This window comes from Amblyraja radiata, chromosome 1 (genome assembly GCF_010909765.2).
Source record: "Amblyraja radiata isolate CabotCenter1 chromosome 1, sAmbRad1.1.pri, whole genome shotgun sequence".
Taxonomy (NCBI): domain Eukaryota; kingdom Metazoa; phylum Chordata; class Chondrichthyes; order Rajiformes; family Rajidae; genus Amblyraja; species Amblyraja radiata.
Genome location: NC_045956.1, coordinates 61,189,470 through 61,207,732, shown reverse-complemented (window position 1 = coordinate 61,207,732; position 18,263 = coordinate 61,189,470). Strand labels below are relative to the sequence as shown.

Genomic DNA, 18,263 nt, shown 5'->3' with positions numbered 1-18,263 from the left:
GTTTCTTCCCACATTCCAAAGACGCGAAGGTTTGTAGGCTAATTGGGTTCTGTAAACTGTAAATTGTCCCTAGTGTGTAGATTAGAACTAATGTCTGGATGATCGTTGGTTGGCACGGACTTTGTGGGGCAAATGGCCCGATTCCATGCTGTATCTCTAAAATAAACGAAAAAAAAGTTCACATCTCATGTTGGGAACTGGGATATTTAAGTTCAGTTTAATTAAGCTGGAATTTAAAAACCCATTATTTGTAATAGTGGTCCACAAAGCCACCAAGTTTAGTTTTGTTTAGTTTAGAGATACAGTGCGGAAACATGGCCCTTCGATCCACCGAGTCTGCACTGACTAGCAATCACCCTGTACACTAACACTATCCTACACACAAGGGACAATTTACAATTTGACAGAAACCAATTAACGTACAAACCTGCACGTCTTTGGAATGTGGGAGGAAATCGGAGCACCGGGAGAAAACCCAAACGGTCACAGTGACCCTCTTCAGACTAAAACTAAGGGAATGGAATGGAAGTTAAGAGCTGGAGGCGAGAAGAGACCAGGACTGATCAGGGTCAGACAAAGATGACCTCAGGCAGGGCGTGGCCAGGGAAGGTGTGATATCAAGAGAAAAAATATGGACAACTGGGGACCAGGTAAAATGACCAGGGAGCAGGAAGGGGGCAAGGGGGGAGGGGAGAGGGAAGAATGAGGTGAAGTTCAGGGCCTGTCCCACTTTGCAATTTTTTTGGTGACTGCCAGCATCATATCAGTGTCGCCAAAAGATTTTGAACATTTCAAAATTCAGCGGAGACAAAAAAAAATGTTGCGACACTTGAAAAAGCACCGCGCGTAATATGTCATACCGCCGCATCACCGCCGCATCACGCCACAACATTTTCGGTGACCTGATACATCAGTCAATAATGCTGGCAGTCGCCGAAAAAATAGCTAAGTGGGACAGGCCCTTTACTTAAAACTCAATGTTCATACCACAGGGTTGTAAGCTATCCAAAATAAATAGGAGGTGCTGCTCCACCAATGTGCATGTAGCCGCACTCTGTCGGTTGAGGAAACTCAGGATGTGTAGGAAGGAACTGCAGATGCTGGTTTACACTGAGGGTAGACACAAAATGGTGGAGTAACTCAGTGGGTTAGGCAGCATCTCTGTAGAAAATGGATAAGTGACGTTTCGGGTTGAGACCTTTCTTCAGGTTAATGCAGTATTTAAACACCTATCAGTTCAGGTCAAAATTGTGGGCACTCTGAATGTGTTATCCTTCAACAGTGAAGATAGGATCAAAGTTGAGTCCAAACTTCCAAAAGGAACTAGATATGACCTACATAGACATAAAGTGCTGGAGTAACTCAGCGACCAGGCAGCATCTCTGGAGAAAAAGAATGGGTAACGTTTCAGCTTGAGACCCTTCTTCAGACTGACCCAAAACGTCACCTATCCATTTTCTTCTGGAATGCTGCCTGACCCGCTGAGTTACTTTTTCACTTTATGTCTATCTTCAGTACAAACTAGCATCTGCAGTTCCTTCCTATCACACTGAATATGACATGTTTATCTGCTGAGCTCTTGCATTCTCTGGCTGCGAGACTTGAATGTGGTCGGTTCGCCATTTGTTTAATGAATCTTCCGTGTGCAGTTTTACGTAACTTACACTTCACTTGACACATTGACCCATCGTGCAATCAATAAACCTGAGATGGAGTGAGAGCCTGAATCACTTCCCTTTAGTTTACAGATACAGCGCGGAAACAGGCCCTTTGCCCCACCGAGTCCGCGCCGACCAGCGATCACCCCGTAATTTTACCGAATCCAATTAACCTACAAACTTGTAGGTCTTTGGAATGGTGGAGGAAACCCACATGGTCACAGTGAGAACGTACAAACTCCGTACAGACGGCACCCGGTCAGGATCAAACCCGGGTCTCTGGCGCTGTAAGGCAGCAACTCTACCACTGTTGCCGCCGTGCCTTTTTACAAGGTTGGTCCATTCGTTGGTGTATATGAGACAGGGTGAGCACTCAGAATGTCCCCATGAGGTCAAATAACAATGAATAACAGTGATAGATAGACAGTCTGAAGAAGGGTCCCGACCCAAAACATCACCCATCTTTTTCTCCAGAGATGCTGCCTGACCTGCTGAGTTAGTCCAGCACTTTGTGTCTATCTTCGATGTATACCAGCATCTGCAGTTCCTTTATGCGCAATGAATGAAGGAGACCCTCTCCACTTTCAACGGGAATTTAACTAATAAAAACCAACACTGCAAAGAAGCCATTGCTAACAAATGAGAACTGGAGATGACCCTGCCTAGGCCAAAATATGTCCCGCAATCAACATAGAAACATAGAAAATAGGTGCAGGAGTAGGCCATTCGGTCCTCCGAACCAGCACCGCCATTCAATATGTTCATGGCTGATCATCCTAAATCAGTATCCCGTTCCTGCTTTCTCCATATATCCCTTGATCCCGTTAGCCCTAAGAGCTAAATCTGACTCTCTCTCATGAAACATCCAGTGAATTGGCCTCCACTGTCTTCTGTGGCAGAGAATTCCGCAGATTCACGACTCTGGGTGAAAAGGTTTTTCCTCACCTCAGTTCTAAATGGCCTACCCCTTATTCTTAAACTGTGACCCCTGGTTCTGGACTACCCCAACATCTGGAACATTTTTCCTGCATCTAGCGTGTCCAATCCCTTAATAATTTAATATGTTTCCATACGATCCCTTCTCATCCTTCTAAATTCCAATGAATATAAGCACAGTCAATCCATTCTTTCATCATATGACAGTCCCGCCATCCCGGGAATTATCCTGGTAAACCTACGCTGCACTCCCTCACTAGCAAGAATGTTCTTCCTCAACTTAGGAGACCAAAACTACACACAATCACTGAATCCCACACTCTTTCCTATCCCACCCCTATCCCAACCCATCCACCCATATGTAAATGTAAACCCTCTGGCTTCACATTTCACTCGTCTGCTCTGCTTATCTGACACCCGTTTGTCTCCTTTACATCTCTAACCTTTGTTCACACATTTGCCTATCAAGCTGACCCTCACCTATGTCCACCTATATCCATCTTAAAGCTGGAGTAACTCAGCGGGTCAGGCAGCGTCTCTGGAGATAAAGGAATAGGTGACTTTTTAGGTCAGAATCCTTCAGGCATGAAACATTACCCATCCTTTTTCTCCAGAGATGCTGCCCGTCTCGCTGAGTATCTATCTTTGGTATAAACCAGCATCTGCAGTTCCTTCCCCCACCTATCACTTGCCAGGCTTTGTCCCTCCCTCACCTCTTTTCCAGCTTTCGCTCCCCGCTGCAATCAATCTGAAGAAAGGTCCCGACACTAAACGTTGCCTATCCATGTTCTCTGGAGATGCTGCCTGACCCGCTGAGGTACTCCAGCACTTTGTGTGTTACTCATTGAATCCATTGTATTGTGGGAATGTCCTGTGCTTTCATTTTCAATGGTTCAATGTTTAGAGTTTCGAGAGATACAGCCTTTGCACACATCGAGTGCACATCGACCCGCTCCCACTTGTTCTGGTTTATTCCACTTTCTCATCCACTCCATACACACTGGGAGCAATTTTACAAAGGGTCAATTAACATTTAAACCCACACATCTTTAAGATATGGGAGGAAACCGGAGAACCCGGAGGAACTGCACGCAGTCACAGGGAGAACGTGCAAACTCTACACGGACAGCACCCGCGGTCAGGATTGAACCTGTGTCTCTGGCGCTGTGAGCCAGCGGCTGTACCAGAAGCACCACTATGTTGACCTGCAGTGGTATCTTTATTATCACGTGTACAGAAATAGAGTGTAAAGCTTGTTCTGCACGCTATCCAGTCAAATCATACCACACGTGTGTGCAGTAGAGTCTCTTCTGGAGCAGCACGCAGAGAGTCGCCACGTCATAGTGCATCTTGCAACTTACAATCTCGGAAAAGTACGATTTTGGCCCAAGGAAACGTGCAGACTCTTATTCTCAACCGCAAAACCGTAGGGGCCCTTTCCGAGAGTGCGGGAGCGAGTTAACAGCCAACTCTCCCCTTCTTCCAACGCCGCCATCTTGAAAGATGCAATCCGGTGCATTTTCCTCACTGTGTCAGTAAATATTACATTCAACCAGAGCTTTAGTTGCTGTAAGGTGCATTCAGACACTCTTACTTTGGCAGACGCAGCACAGAGGGTAAGGGCTTTCTTTAATTTACGATGCGCTGCAGTCCCTTGAACTGCCCATGCAGAACAGAAAGCTGCACACATGATCAGAATTTATCCCAGAGAGGAATGAGGTCATGCATTTAGAAAGGCCAAACCAGTGAAAGGAATGCAGGAAACATCATCTTATGTTGAGAAGCATTTCGGACACTTGATGAATAAGTGGGCAGCACAGTGGCACCACATCATTGCTGCCTCATGATGCCAGAAACCTGGGTTTGATCCTGACTATGGGTTCTGTCTGGTTGGAGTGCGTTCTCTCTATTGGCTTTTCTCCAGGGGCTTCGGTTTCCTCTCACAACCTAAAGACATGCAGGTTTATAGGTTAATTGGCTTCTGTAAATTGTCCCCAGTGTGTCAGATAGAACTATTGTATGGGGTGATTGTTGGTCAGTATGTACTTGGTGGGCCGAAGGGCCTATTACCATGCTGGATCTCTAAACTAAATCTAAACTAAACTAAACATGCTCACAGACCCAATAGTTCCATGGTACAGATGTGTCACCCATTTTCCGGCAACTGGTCCTCCTTTAATCCGGCTAAAATTCAATCCAAGAGCGCACTTGCTACCCTCACGCTCATCACTAATTCCTGTCACGCACCGCTCCCAATAAGCTTTCACCATTTAATGCAATCCTGGAAGGCTGCAGGAGCAAAAACACAAACCAGAAACATCTTCTGCTGATGATGGGAACAGAATGGGTGAATGTGCAGAGTATTTTACCCAGGGTAAGGCAGTACAGGCAGCAAAGCGGAGCAGTGGTGGTAGAGTTGGTGCCTTACAGTGCCAGAAACCCGAGTTCGATCCTGACTACGGGTGTTGTCTGTAGGGAGTTTGTACGTTCTCCCTGTGACCGCGTGGGTTTTCTCCGGGAGCTTCGGTTTCCCCCCCACATCGCAACGACATGCACGTTTGTAGGTTAATTGGCTTTGGTAAATTGTCCGTAGAGTAAGATAGAACTAGTGTGCAGGTGATCATTGGTCGGCGTGGACTCACTAGATTGAAGGGCTTGTTTCCACACTGTATCTCTATATCCAAAGAACCAGAAGACATAGATTTAAGGAGAGAAAATAAAGACCCTGAAACATAGAACCATAGGTGCAGGAGTAGGCCATTCGGCCCTTCGAGCCAGCACCACCATTCAATATGATTTTGACTGATTATCTAAAATCAGTACGTGCTTTTTCCCCATATCCCTTTAGCCCCAAGAGCTAAATCTAACTCTCTCTTGAAAACATCCAGTGACATTGCCTCCACTGCCACTGTGGCAAAGAATTCCACAGATTCACAACTCTCTGGCTGAAGAATTTTTTCCTCGTCTCAGTCCTAAATGTCCTACCCCTTATTCTTAAACTGTGACCTCTGGTTCTGGACTCCCCAACATCGGGAACATTTTTCCTGCATCTAGCCTGTCCAATCCTTTAAGAATTTTATATGTTTCGATAAGATCCCCTCTCAATCTTCTAAATCAGAGTGAATACAAGCCCAGTCGACCCATTCTTTCATCGTATGTCAGTCCCGCTTTCCTGAATAACCTGGTGAATCTGTGCTGCACGCCCTCATTAGCAAGAATGACCCTCCTCAAATTTATCAGACCAAAATTGCACACAATATTCCAGGTGCAGTCTCACCAGGGCCCTGTACAACTGCAGTAGGACCTCCTTGCTCCTAAACTCAAATCCTCTCGCAATGAAGGCCAACTTGGCTTTCTTCACTGCCTGCTCTACCTGCATGCTTACTTTCAGTGACTGATGTACAAGCACACACAGGTCTCGTTGCACCTCTCCTTTTCCTAATCTGACACCATTCAGATAATAATCTGCCTTCCTGTTCTTGCCACCAAAGTGGATAATCTCACATTTATCCACATTATACTGCATCACCCATGCATCTGCCCAATCACCCAACCTATCCAAGTCACCCTGCAGCCTCATAGCATCTTCATCGCAGCTCACACTGTCACCCAGCTTTGTGTCATTTGCAAACTTGGAGATGTCACATTTAATTCCCTCGTCTAAATCGTTAATATATATTGTAAATAACAGAGTTCCCAGCACCGAGCCTTGCGGTACCCCACTAGCCACTGCCTGCCATTCTGAAAAGGGCCCGTTAATTCCTACTCTGTGCTTCCTGTCTGCCAACCAGTTCTCTATCCATGTCAATACCCTACCCCCATTACCATGTGCTCTAATTTTGCACATTAATCTCTTGTGTGGGAGCTTTTTGAAAGTCCATATACACCACATCCACTGGCTCTCCCTTATCCATTCTACTTGTTAGATTCTGAGGGAACCTACATGGATAGGATAGGTTTAGAGGGATATAGGCCAAAATGCAGGCAGGTGGGACTAGTTTAGATGGGACAGTTGGGACATTTTCCATGCTGTATCTCTCTATGACTATGAGGGGAAACTTTTTCACACAGAGGATGATGGGTTTTTGGAACGAGCTGCCAGAGGAGGTGGTTGACGTAAGTACAATAACAAAGTTTAAAAGATATTTGGGCAGGTACATACCCAGGAAAGGCTGTGAGAGATATGGGCTGAGTGCAGGCAAATGGGAATACTTAGAGTCTTGGCCAGAATGGATGAGTTGGGCCGAAGGGCCTGTTTCTGTGCTGTACGACACTATGATTGATGATTTTAAAGAATTATCTCTCTTCACCTTAAATGTATCTAATGATACCATCCTAGGGGGCAGAGAATTCCAGAGATCACATCTCCAGAAAAAGAAACTTTGCTTGCCTCAGTTTTCAATGACCAACCCCTTAGTTTGCGGCATGACAGAGTCCTTGTGTGGAGCGTGCGCATTCTCCCTGTGACTGCGTGGGTTTCCAAAGACGTGTAAGTCAATTGGCCTTCTGTAAATTGCCGCTAGTGTGTAGTGAGTGGGATAACATAGAACGTGCGTGAACGGGTGACAGATGGTTGCAGTGGGCTCGGTGGGCCAAAGTGCCTGTTTCCACGCTGTATCTCCAATCTAAACTAAACTAAACTAAAGGCTATTGGAAATGTGATAAAACCTCTGGAAAAAAGAAGTGAGAATACGTTGAGCTATATGCTTGTCTACCCGAACTGTCTCCAGAGTGCTTTACAGTGAAGGAATTATCAATAATGTTTATTGCCATGGTTTGTTTTAATATACTTTGTAATCACACTGTCGTGACTCCGCACATACAGATCCATAGTTACACACTTCATTCTCCATCAGTTTTTTCACCTCTCTCTCTCTCTGAGTTTAGATTTCACTTTGCTAACTCAACGATCAAAAGGGTGGCATTATCTCAGTTGCCCTTTTCACAATGACAATGAATAAATCAAGGAATGGAAGCGGAAAGATGAAAGCACAGCAAGCAAATGAGACGTGAAAATAAAGTAAGATCCATAGCCAAGTGATTGATTGTTGATTCTTTGCGATGCATTTTCATGTTAGGGTTTAGAAAGGAAAATAATAGAAGGCTGACAGGAAATAAATTGTTTGGGACACAGGAGAAGTGTGATTATGAAATGAGTTCTTTGATTCAAGTGACCATCAACCATTAGGGGTTGATTTGAAGAGGGCAGTCACTTTGGCTTGGAACAACACTCCACTCCCAAGACTTTGATTTTGAAGGGTCTCTTTCCTCAGTTTTCAAGAAACCAATCTCTTCACTGTAAAGGTTTCAATCTATCTTCATTTTGAGCAAACTGAAGATGCAGTGGGCAAATGGAACGAGCTTAGATGGGGTACAGAGTCATCGAGTCATACGGCGTATTTGTACTAACCGAGTATCCCAATCTAAAGAAAGGTCCTGACCCGAAATGTCACCTATTCATGTTTTCCCGGATCAATTACTCCAGCACTTTGTATCTTTAAAAAAAAAAAGTAAACCAGCACCTCAGTTCCTTGTTTCTCCATCTACACTATTCCCACCTGCCCACCTTAGAAACATAGAAACATAGAAAATAGGTGCAGGAGTAAGCCATTCAGCCCTTCGAGCCTGCACCGCCATTCAATATGATCATGGCTGATCATCCAACTCAGTATCCTGTACCTGCCTTCTCTCCATACCCCCTGATCCCTTTAGCCACAAGGGCCACATCTAACTCCCTCTTAAATATAGCCAATGAACTGGCCTCAACTACCTTCTGTGGCAGAGATTCCAGAGATTCACCACTCTCTGTGTGAAAAATGTTTTTCTCATCTCGGTCCTAAAAGATTTCCCCCTTATCCTTAAACTGTGACCCCTTGTTCTGGACTTCCCCAACATCGGGAACAATCTTCCTGATTCTAGCCTGTCCAACCCCTTAAGAATTTTGTAAGTTTCTATAAGATCCCCCCTCAATCTTCTAAATTCCAGCGAGTACAAGCCGAGTCTATCCAGTCTAACCTTGTCCAATATCTCCCTAAACCTTTCCTATCCATGTACCTATTTAAGTGTCTTTTAAATGTTATTATAGCAGCTGCTTCAACTACCTCCTCTGGCAGCTTGTTCCATATACCCACCACCATGTGTGAAATGTGTAGGAAAGAACTGCAGATGGCAGTTTAAATGGAAGGTAGACACAAAATGCTGGAGTAACTCAGCGGGACAGGCAGCATCTCTGGAGAGAAGGAATGGACCTTCTCTCCAGAGATGGTGCCTGTCCCGCTAAGTTACTCCAGCATTTTGTGTCTACCATGTGTGAAATGTTGCCCCTCACGTTCCTATTAAATCTTTCCCCCCCCTCTCACTTTAAACCTGTGTGCTCTAGTTCTTGATCCCCCCTGTGGTGTGTAAAAGACTGCATTCACCCTGTCAATTCCCCTCATTATTTTATATACTTCCAGCACCCCTCTACCCTCCTGTGTTTCAGGGAGTATAGCTTGCACAATCTCCGCTAAGGCTCAGGCCCTTGAGTCCCGGCAACACCCTCGTAAATCTTCTCTGCACTTGTTCCAGCTTAATGACATCCTTCCCATAGCAGGGTGACCAAAACTGAACACAATACTCCAAATGTGGCTACACCTGGTCAGCATGGAAGATTTGGGCTGAATGGCCTGTTTCCGTGCTCTATGATGCTATCACCACACAGGGTTTGCCACAGCCTAGGGGAAGTTGTGGTCATAGAGTTTTCTTTGTCCAGGATGTTATCAGTGAACTGTAAGCAGCCAAATGTTCATAGGTTGACGCAGTGAATGGTAGGGCTCTGGGGAGAGCAGAAGGATCTAAGAGTGCAGGTACATTGTTAAGCCCCTGTCCCACTTAGGCGATTTTTTCGGCGACTACAGGTGACTAGGCTGTCGCCACATGATCGCGGGGTGTCGCCTGTATGGTCGCCTAAAGAGTCGTAACGTTCTTCTGGTCGCCGCTGGATTTTGAATTGTTCAAAACCTTTCGGCGACTGTGGGCTTGACGCCGCTTGTTTCCTCCTGTTGTAGGTGCTGTCGATGGTTGTCGCCAGGTAGAGGCAGGTTGTCACCAGTTGTTGTTGGTTGTAGCCAGATGCTGACTTTGGTGAATTCCATTGGCGACTACCTGTGTCAACCGGTGACAGGTACCGCCGATTGAATTGTCTTCAGTTGTCGCTGACAGGGTCGTTGCTTGTCGTCGCATGTCGCGGGTGGACGTAGGTGGACTTTGGTTGTCGCCTGTGTGGTCATAGGTTGTCGTAGGTGTGGTCGTAGGTGGACGTCCTAATGGGTCGCCGGTTGTCGGTAGATTGACGTCGCCATTATCGTAGGGGGAGGTCCAGCCGTCGCTTTTTCGGCGACCTGCTATGACTGCGACAGTCGCCAGAAGTTGCCAAAAAAAATCACTTAAGTGGGACAGGCCCTTACTTGAAAGTGGCACAGGTAGATAAGGTGGTCAAAAAGGCTTTTGGCACTTTGGCCTTCATCAGTCACAGTAATTAGTATAGGAGTTGGGAGGTCATGTTGCAATTGTATAAGACATTGGTGAGGCCACATTTAGAGTATTGTGTTCAGTTCTGAGCACCGTGTTATAGGAAAGATGTCAAGCTGGAAATGAAACAGAGAAGATTTATGAGGATGGTGGCAGGACTTGAGGGGCTGAGCTATAAGGTTGAGCAGACTGGCAATCTTTTCTTTGGAATGTAGGAGGATGAGGGGTGATCTTATAGAAGTGTACAAAATCATGAAAAGAATAGATAGGATGAACGCACAGAATCTCTTGCCCAGAGTAGGGGAATTGAGAACCCAAAGACATAGGTTTAAGGTGAGAGAGGAAAGATTTGAGGGTGATTTCTTTACACAAAGGGTGGTGGGTTTATGGAACAAGCTGCCAAAGCAGGTAGTTGAGGCAGGTACTATCATAACGTTTAAGAAACATTTAGACAAGTATATGAAAAGGATAGATTTGGAGGGATATGGGTAAAATGTAGGCAGGTGGGACTAGTGTAGATGGAACATGTTGGTTGGCGTGGGTAAGTTGGGCCAATGGGCCTGTTTCCATGCTGTATAACTCTGTGACTCTAAGTTCATGAATAAATAGACTCTGCCTTCTTCACCAATCCGTACCCTATGGTCATCGCTCATTTAGCCACAGAATGGATTTGTACAAAGCCCTTCCTCAATTTGAACACTGCGACTTGAAAATTTGGAGATTTGTCTCCTAGTGATCCGTCGTATTGCTCCAAACGCGAGGGATCAATGAGGACCCAGTAAAGAGACATTTGCTTCAAAACAACAGATGCCATATGATTTTTTTTTTTTTTTTTTTTTTTTTTTTTTTTTTTTTTTTACAAATAAAAAAGAAAGCAAAAAAAAACACAACAGAAAAACAAGGGAGGTGGAATGGGTTACCTGTGATACATCAATGGAGATAGGTTCGTAGGTTATAAAGTATAGAGTATAGTTTTTCATCTGTTCCTGAGTTCAAGTTTCAGCTGGGTCCTCGTGCTGTGCCAGTCTATCCCTTCAGATAGTTAATGAATGGAGCCCAAATTTTATGGAAAAGATCTTGTTTGTCCATTAAGACAAGTCTAATTCTTTCTAAGTATAGGGTCTCCGACATTTCCGTAATCCACATTTTGATTGTGGGGGTTGTAGGGCCTTTCCAAAATTTTAATATTAATTTTTTTCCGGTTATTATACTGTAATTAAGGAAGTTTCTTTGGTTTGTTGTGAGTGTTAAGCTTTGTTCTGATATTCCAAGTATTATTAATTTTGTGTCTGGGTCCAGTTTTGTATTAATAACTTTTGAGGTTATTTCAAAAATATCTGTCCAGAAATGTTTAAGTTTTATACAGTTTGCAAAAGTATGTGTTAAATTAGCCTCTAAATGTAGACATTTATCACAAATAGGAGAGATTTGTGGGAAGATTCTATTTAGTTTTATTTTAGAGAAGTGTAGTGTATGTAAGACCTTGAATTGTATTAAAATATGTCTGGCATTTAATGAACATTGATGTATTTGTTGTAAACTTTCGTCCCACATATCTTTCGTGATAGGATGACCTATTTCAATTTCCCATTTGTATCTATGTAGTTCGGTCGGTGGTACCTCGTTATTTAGTAGGGTGTTATAAATATAAGCTATTAGTTTTTCAGTATTAGGATGCTTGTTCAGACACTCATCAAGAATTTCTGATTCCCTATTCCTGTAAACTTGTGTATTAGATTTAACATAATCTCTAATTTGTAGATATCTGAAAAAATTATTTGAGTGCAGTCCATAATTCAGTTGTAACTCTTGAAATGAAAGAAAAGTACCTTTCCCATAAAGATGTCCTATATTTTTGATTCCATGATTTTTCCATTGTGTGAAACCTTTGTCCATAAAGGATGATTTGAACAAAGGATTATTTACAATGGGAAGGCAGAGTGGTATATTATTCAATTTTAAATCTTTTTTTATTTGTTTCCAAATTCGTATTCCACTATGTATTATGGGGTTTTCTTTATAGGTTTTTTTGTGCTGTTTTGTGGGGGCAAATATGATCGGTCCAATTTCAAAAGGTAGACAGTCTTCCTTTTCCATCATTAGCCAATCTGGTTGTTGGTCCATTTCTTCCAGCCAAAAATTCATGTTTTTAATATGGACTGCCCAAAAATAAAATAAGAAATTTGGCAAAGCCAGACCTCCATTTATCTTTGATTTACATAAATGTTTTTTACTTATTCTATGATTCTTATAATCCCAGACAAAACTTGTAACAATGGAGTCGACTTTTTTGAAAAAAGTTTTTGGGATATATATCGAAATTAATTGAAGTAGGTACAGTAGTTGCGGTAAAAAAATCATTTTTATAGCATTAATTCTCCCAAGCATTGAAATGGGGAGTGTTTTCCAGTATTGAATATTCTTATGTAGTTTATTCAGTAAGGGTGGGAAATTTAGTTTAAATAAAGAGGTATATGTCTTAGTTACCCAGATTCCTAAGTATTTAAATTTATCTTTAACTATTTTAAAAGGGGATTGTTGTATTGTATGTAAATTGAATTTTGTTATTGGCATGATTTCGCTTTTATTCCAATTGATTCTATATCCCGAAAACTGACCAAATTGAGTTATTAGATTTAATAGGTTTGGAATACTAGTTTCTAATTTTGTAATATATATTAGTATATCATCTGCATATAAGGAGATTTTATTCCTTGTGTTTCTAGTATTGTATCCAAATATTCCTGGATGGTTTCTAACGCTTTCTGCTAGGGGTTCGATTGCAAGAGCAAATAATAGTGGGGATAGTGAGCATCCTTGTCTACAGCCTCTAGAGAGATTAAATTTAGTTGATAACATTTTGTTTGTTAATATTCTAGCTGTTGGGTTAGAATATAACAATTTAACCCATGTACAGTACTTCTCTCCTAGTTGAAATTTTTCCATCACCGAAAATAAATATGGCCATTCTACCTGGTCAAATGCTTTTTCAGCATCTAACGAGATAATTGCTAGCTCTGCGTTGGGGATTCTATTGGAGTATATAATATTAAATAATCTTCTCAGATTAAAAAATGAATACCGTTTGGGGATAAACGCTGTTTGGTCAGGATGTATTAATTTACTGATCACTAAGCTCAATCTATTAGATAGAATCTTAGTTAATATTTTCTGATCAGTATTTAAGAGGGCTATAGCTCTGTATGAACCTGGGTCTTCAAGATCCTTGTCCGTTTTTGGTATAAGTATGATTGTTGATTCATTTAGAGTTTCTGGGAGTTTCTGTTGAGTATAAGCATATTTGTACATTGTCTGTAGGCGTGGGGAAAGCAAGTCATAAATTTTTTTATAAAATTCCGAATTTAGACCATCGGGTCCTGCCGACTTTCCGTTTTTTAAGGACTTTATTGATTCTTCAATGTCTTTTATCGTAATTTCAGCCCCTAGCAATTCTCTCTCTTTCTGATCTAGACCCGCAAACTTACAATTCTGTAAAAATGTTTCCATTCCCGTTGATTGTTCTGTTATTTTAGATGAATACAATTTTTGATAGTATTGTAGAAATCTATCATTAATATCTTTAGGCAATGTTAATGTTTCTCCCTTATCTGTTCTAATTTTGTATATTGTTTTTTCCCCGTCCAATTTGCGAAGTTGACGCGCTAATAGTTTTTGTGGTTTGTCACCAAATTCAAAATTTAATTGTTTTGTATGTTGATAAAGTTTTATAACTTGGTCTGAATAAATCTTGTTTAATTTATATTTCAATACTGCAATTTTATTGTGTTTTATCGTGGATGGTGCTGCTGCATTTTCTGTGTCTAATTGCTTTATTTCCATTTCCAGTTTCTTTTGTTTGGCCCTATTCTCTTTATTAAAAAATGATTGGGAAGAAATTAATGCTCCTCGTACAAATGCTTTAAATGTTTCCCAAAGAAGCGAGGCAGAGATTTCAGGGCTATCGTTAGCCTCAAAAAACATTTTAATCTGTTTTACTAGATATTCATTACATGACTTATCTTTTAAGATTTGGGGATTAAATCTCCATTGTGTCTGTGTCTCTGCCATTCCGTTTACTTTGATCATAAATGTTAATGGGGCATGGTCTGAGATTATGATGTTGTGATATTGTGAGTTATAGGTGAATGGGATAAGTTTTGAGTCTACCAAAAAATAGTCTATCCTTGAGTAAGTTTTATGTACTGGTGAGTAAAATGAATATTCTCGGCCCGATGGATTTTCAATTATCCAAACGTCCTTAATATTAGTGGTATTAATGTATGAATTTAAAAATTCACTTGATCGAGATTTTAGTTTTCTTTGAGTTGATGATCTGTCCAAACAAGCATCCAATGTACAATTTAAATCTCCACCAATTATTAAGTTTTGTTGTGTACCTTCCGGGATATTGTTAAGAATTCTCTTAAAAAACAGAGGGCTATCAAAATTTGGTCCATACACATTGAGGAGAGTCACCTTTTTTGAGTATAACTCCCCTATTATTATAATATATCTGCCTTCAATGTCTTCTATCGTTGATATATGTTTAAAGGGTATACCTTTACGAATTAATATTGCAACACCTCTTGATTTATGTGAGAATGAAGAATGGTACGCTTTAGCAATCCATTTTGCTTTCAGTCTATGTTGTGCTTCCTTTTTAAGATGTGTCTCCTGGAGAAATATTATATCTGTTTTCAATGATTTTAAATGTGCTAACACTTTGCCTCTCTTGATAGGTTCATTAATTCCCTTAACATTCCAACTACAGAATTTAATTCCCTCACCCCCAATTTTTATATTCATGTCTTGCATCTTGTGATTAAGTGGTAGAGCAGATGATTCAGCACACTCAACCCTACCTTATACTTGAACTTCAGGTAGATGAATTTTAGGTCACGTCTGTTTTCTATCCGAACGTATCTCCTTAAATAAAATATGCAATTCCATTCCAAATACAAAATATAATGTGATATAAGATAAAAAAGGTGATAGCTAATAGGGTTAGTAAAGTGTGGAAAGTAAAAAAGAAAAGCAACTACAACTACAATTAGTGCAGTTAGTGATAGCCACCCTAATGTGGCTAAGCATCTATGGACTTCCGTAGCTTTTGGTTTATAAAAATACTAGCTCCGTGCTTTCCTTGAAAGGAAAGTTTCCAATTCGATGCATACAATTTGTGGGGGGGAAAGAAATATTGATTATATTCCATTAATGGTATAATTAGTAGTCTCAAATTGAGATATTAGTTTTGTATAATCTAAACATTTATCAAAGAATAATCAAAAACGAAAACATCATTATAAAATACCTGAATCATACTTTACTTATATTTCATACTTTTAATTAATTCTTAAATAATCTAAATAATCTTATTATCATTAGTTAGTGTTAGTTAATATTCTTGATTATTAATAGTTGTTAGAGGTTAGAGGTTAGTACTAGAATGTTAGTTTTATATATATCCGTTGTAGGAAATATACCCAATTCTTATTGCGAATATTAGGCAACTCTTAAATATAATAGTTTAAAGTTTAGAGTTCCATATCTTCTCTGCGAGATAGCAGTGTCCGAGTAGGTGTTAAGAGTTGAATATTTTTCAATCTATGATCTTGTCTTCGACTTTCTTGGCAAATTCAAATGCTTCCGTGTGCTTGATGAAGAAGTATTCCTTCTTCTCGTAACTGACTCTCAGTGTTGCGGGGTATAACAGTCCATATCTCAGATTCTTTATATTCTTCAGTATTCTTCTTGTTTCTGTGAACAACGCTCTTTTCTTAGCAACTTCCACGGGGTAATCTCTGAATACGCTAATCTTGTCTCCTTCATATACAAGATTTCTGCTTTTACCAATTTTCCTCATCATGTCATCCAATACATGGTCATATTGGACCTTTACTATCATTATTCTTGGTCGGTCGCCCACCTTTGGGCGACCCACTCTGTGCGCTCGGGCAAGTAATGGCGCCTGATCCAGGTTCAAAATTGTTTTCAGTACTTCTGCAGCAAATTCACGGGGGTCACGAGTCCCCTCTCTGCCTTCCTGGATGCCCACGATTCTTAAATTCTGACGCCTCTGTCGTCCCTCCAAGTCTGTACATTTTTCAGTTATTTGATACAATAACTTTGATAGGCGTTGGTTCTCAGTGATGAGTTGTTTTGTAGTTGCGGTGCTTGTCTCAGCAAGTTCCTCAAGTTCTTTTACAATCTTGTAGTGTTGGTCTAATGTCAGGAGAATAGGTTCAAGTTTAGAATCAAATCTGGATTCCATCTTATTCAGTTTTTCATTTACTTCTTCAACATTTTGAGTCATATTTCTTTCCATTTCTAATTTCCAGTCTTCAAGGACTTCGTGTACAATCTCTGTAACATCTTCTTTAATTTGGTCTTTCATTTCTTTTTTAAAAGATGCTAGCTCCTCTTTAACCTCTTGAAAGTTCTGTCTAAGATTTTTAAGTTCCTCCTTAAGGAACGATTTTAATTCTTCCATCTCAGTCTTTTTCTTCTTCTTTGAAATGTCTTCTCGGGATGCTGTTAAACCTGAGGCCGAGGCTTCAGTTGGGCCTACCTCTTTAGTCTTGCCGTTTTTTGCCTTGTGGGGGGGAGTATGTTGAGTCGACATACTGCCGGTGTCGCGCGCCTGATGACGTCACGGGCTTAGTACAAAACAATCGGTCCCGGTTTCTGCAGGTAGGAGCTGTCTTTTCCTCCCGTTTTTTCGGATTTTTCACGGAGTTAGTTGGCGCGAGTCTCTCCTACTCCATAGCGCCACCGGAAGTGATGCCATATGATTTTGATTGGAGAGTCATCTGAAATGTTATTCTGTCAAATTGCTTGGTCCCGTTTATATCAAAATGGTTGAAAGTGTCAAGAGCTTCAAATTTCTGGGCGTGCACATCACTGAAGATCTTTCCTGGTCCGAGAACACTGATGCAACTATCAAGAAAGCACATCAGCGCCTCTACTTCCTGAGAAGATTACGGAGAGTCGGTTTGTCAAGGAGGACTCTCTCTAACTTCTACAGGTGCACAGTAGAGGGCATGCTGACCGGTTGCATCGTGGCTTGGTTCGGCAACTTGAGCGCCCTGGAGAGGAAGAGACTCCAAAAAGTAGTAAACACTGCCCAGTCCATCATCGGCTCTGACCTTCCTTCCATCGAGGGGATTTATTGCAGTCGCTGCCTAAAAAAGGCTGGCAGTATCATCAAAGACCCACAACATCCTGGCCACACACTCATCTCCCTACTACCTTCAGGTAGAAGGTACAGGAGCCTGAAGACTGCAACAACCAGGTTCAGGAATAGCTACTTCCCCACAGCCATCAGGCTATTAAACCTGGCTCGGACAAAACTCTGAACATTAATAACCCATTGTCTGTTATTTGCACTTTATCAGTTTATTTATTCATGTGTTTTGTAGTCAATGCCTACTATGTTCTGTTGTGCTGAAGCAAAGCAAGAATTTCATTGTCCGATCAGGGACACATGACAATAAACTCACTTGAACTTGAACTTGAACTTGTGTTGGGTTCATATTCGGCACAAACATTGTGGGCTGAAGGGCCTGTTCTTGTGCTGTACTGTTTTATGTTGTATGTACTTAATATTGTCAAACATGAATCCTACACATTACCAAACTCCAAAGAAAGTGTCAATGAACATTAACACTGGCACATCAAGCTTGATGTTCTATTGATATTCCAATACTTTTATTTCCAAAGAAGTGGTCCAACTGGTAGAGACTTTAGTCTTTAAAGATATAGTGTGGAAACAGACCCTTCATCCCACCGAGTCCGCATCGATCAGCGATCACCCCGTACACTGGCACTGTCCTACACACCAGGAACAATTTACAATTTTACCAAAACCAATTAACCTACAAACCTGCCCATCTTTGGAGTGTAGGAGGAAGCCAAAGCACCAGGAGAAATCCCATGTGGTCACAGGGAGAATGTACAAACCCCTTACAGGCAGCACTTGTGGTCAGGATCCATGGTAGGCCGCAACTCCAGCGCTGTGCTGCTGTGCCGCCCTAAGAGCGGGTTGAGGATTGAGAGCTTCTACCTCACAACTGTATACATACTGTATTAGTCTCTGTACTTTGCTTCATTATCACAGAACACTGTAGTTGTGCGACCTCGATTCATAAAAGATGCTTAGAA

At 41.5% G+C, this 18,263-nt stretch overlaps 1 long non-coding RNA gene across 1 annotated transcript; it reads left to right on the top strand.

Moving 5' to 3' along the window:
- Positions 1 to 531: 531 nt before the first annotated feature.
- On the top strand, positions 532 to 15,341 carry LOC116974314. The gene is made up of 3 exons (XR_004412332.1): positions 532 to 568; positions 13,422 to 13,423; positions 15,331 to 15,341. It is a non-coding gene; the product is annotated as an uncharacterized LOC116974314 (long non-coding RNA).
- The last annotated feature ends 2,922 nt before the right edge of the window (positions 15,342 to 18,263 follow it).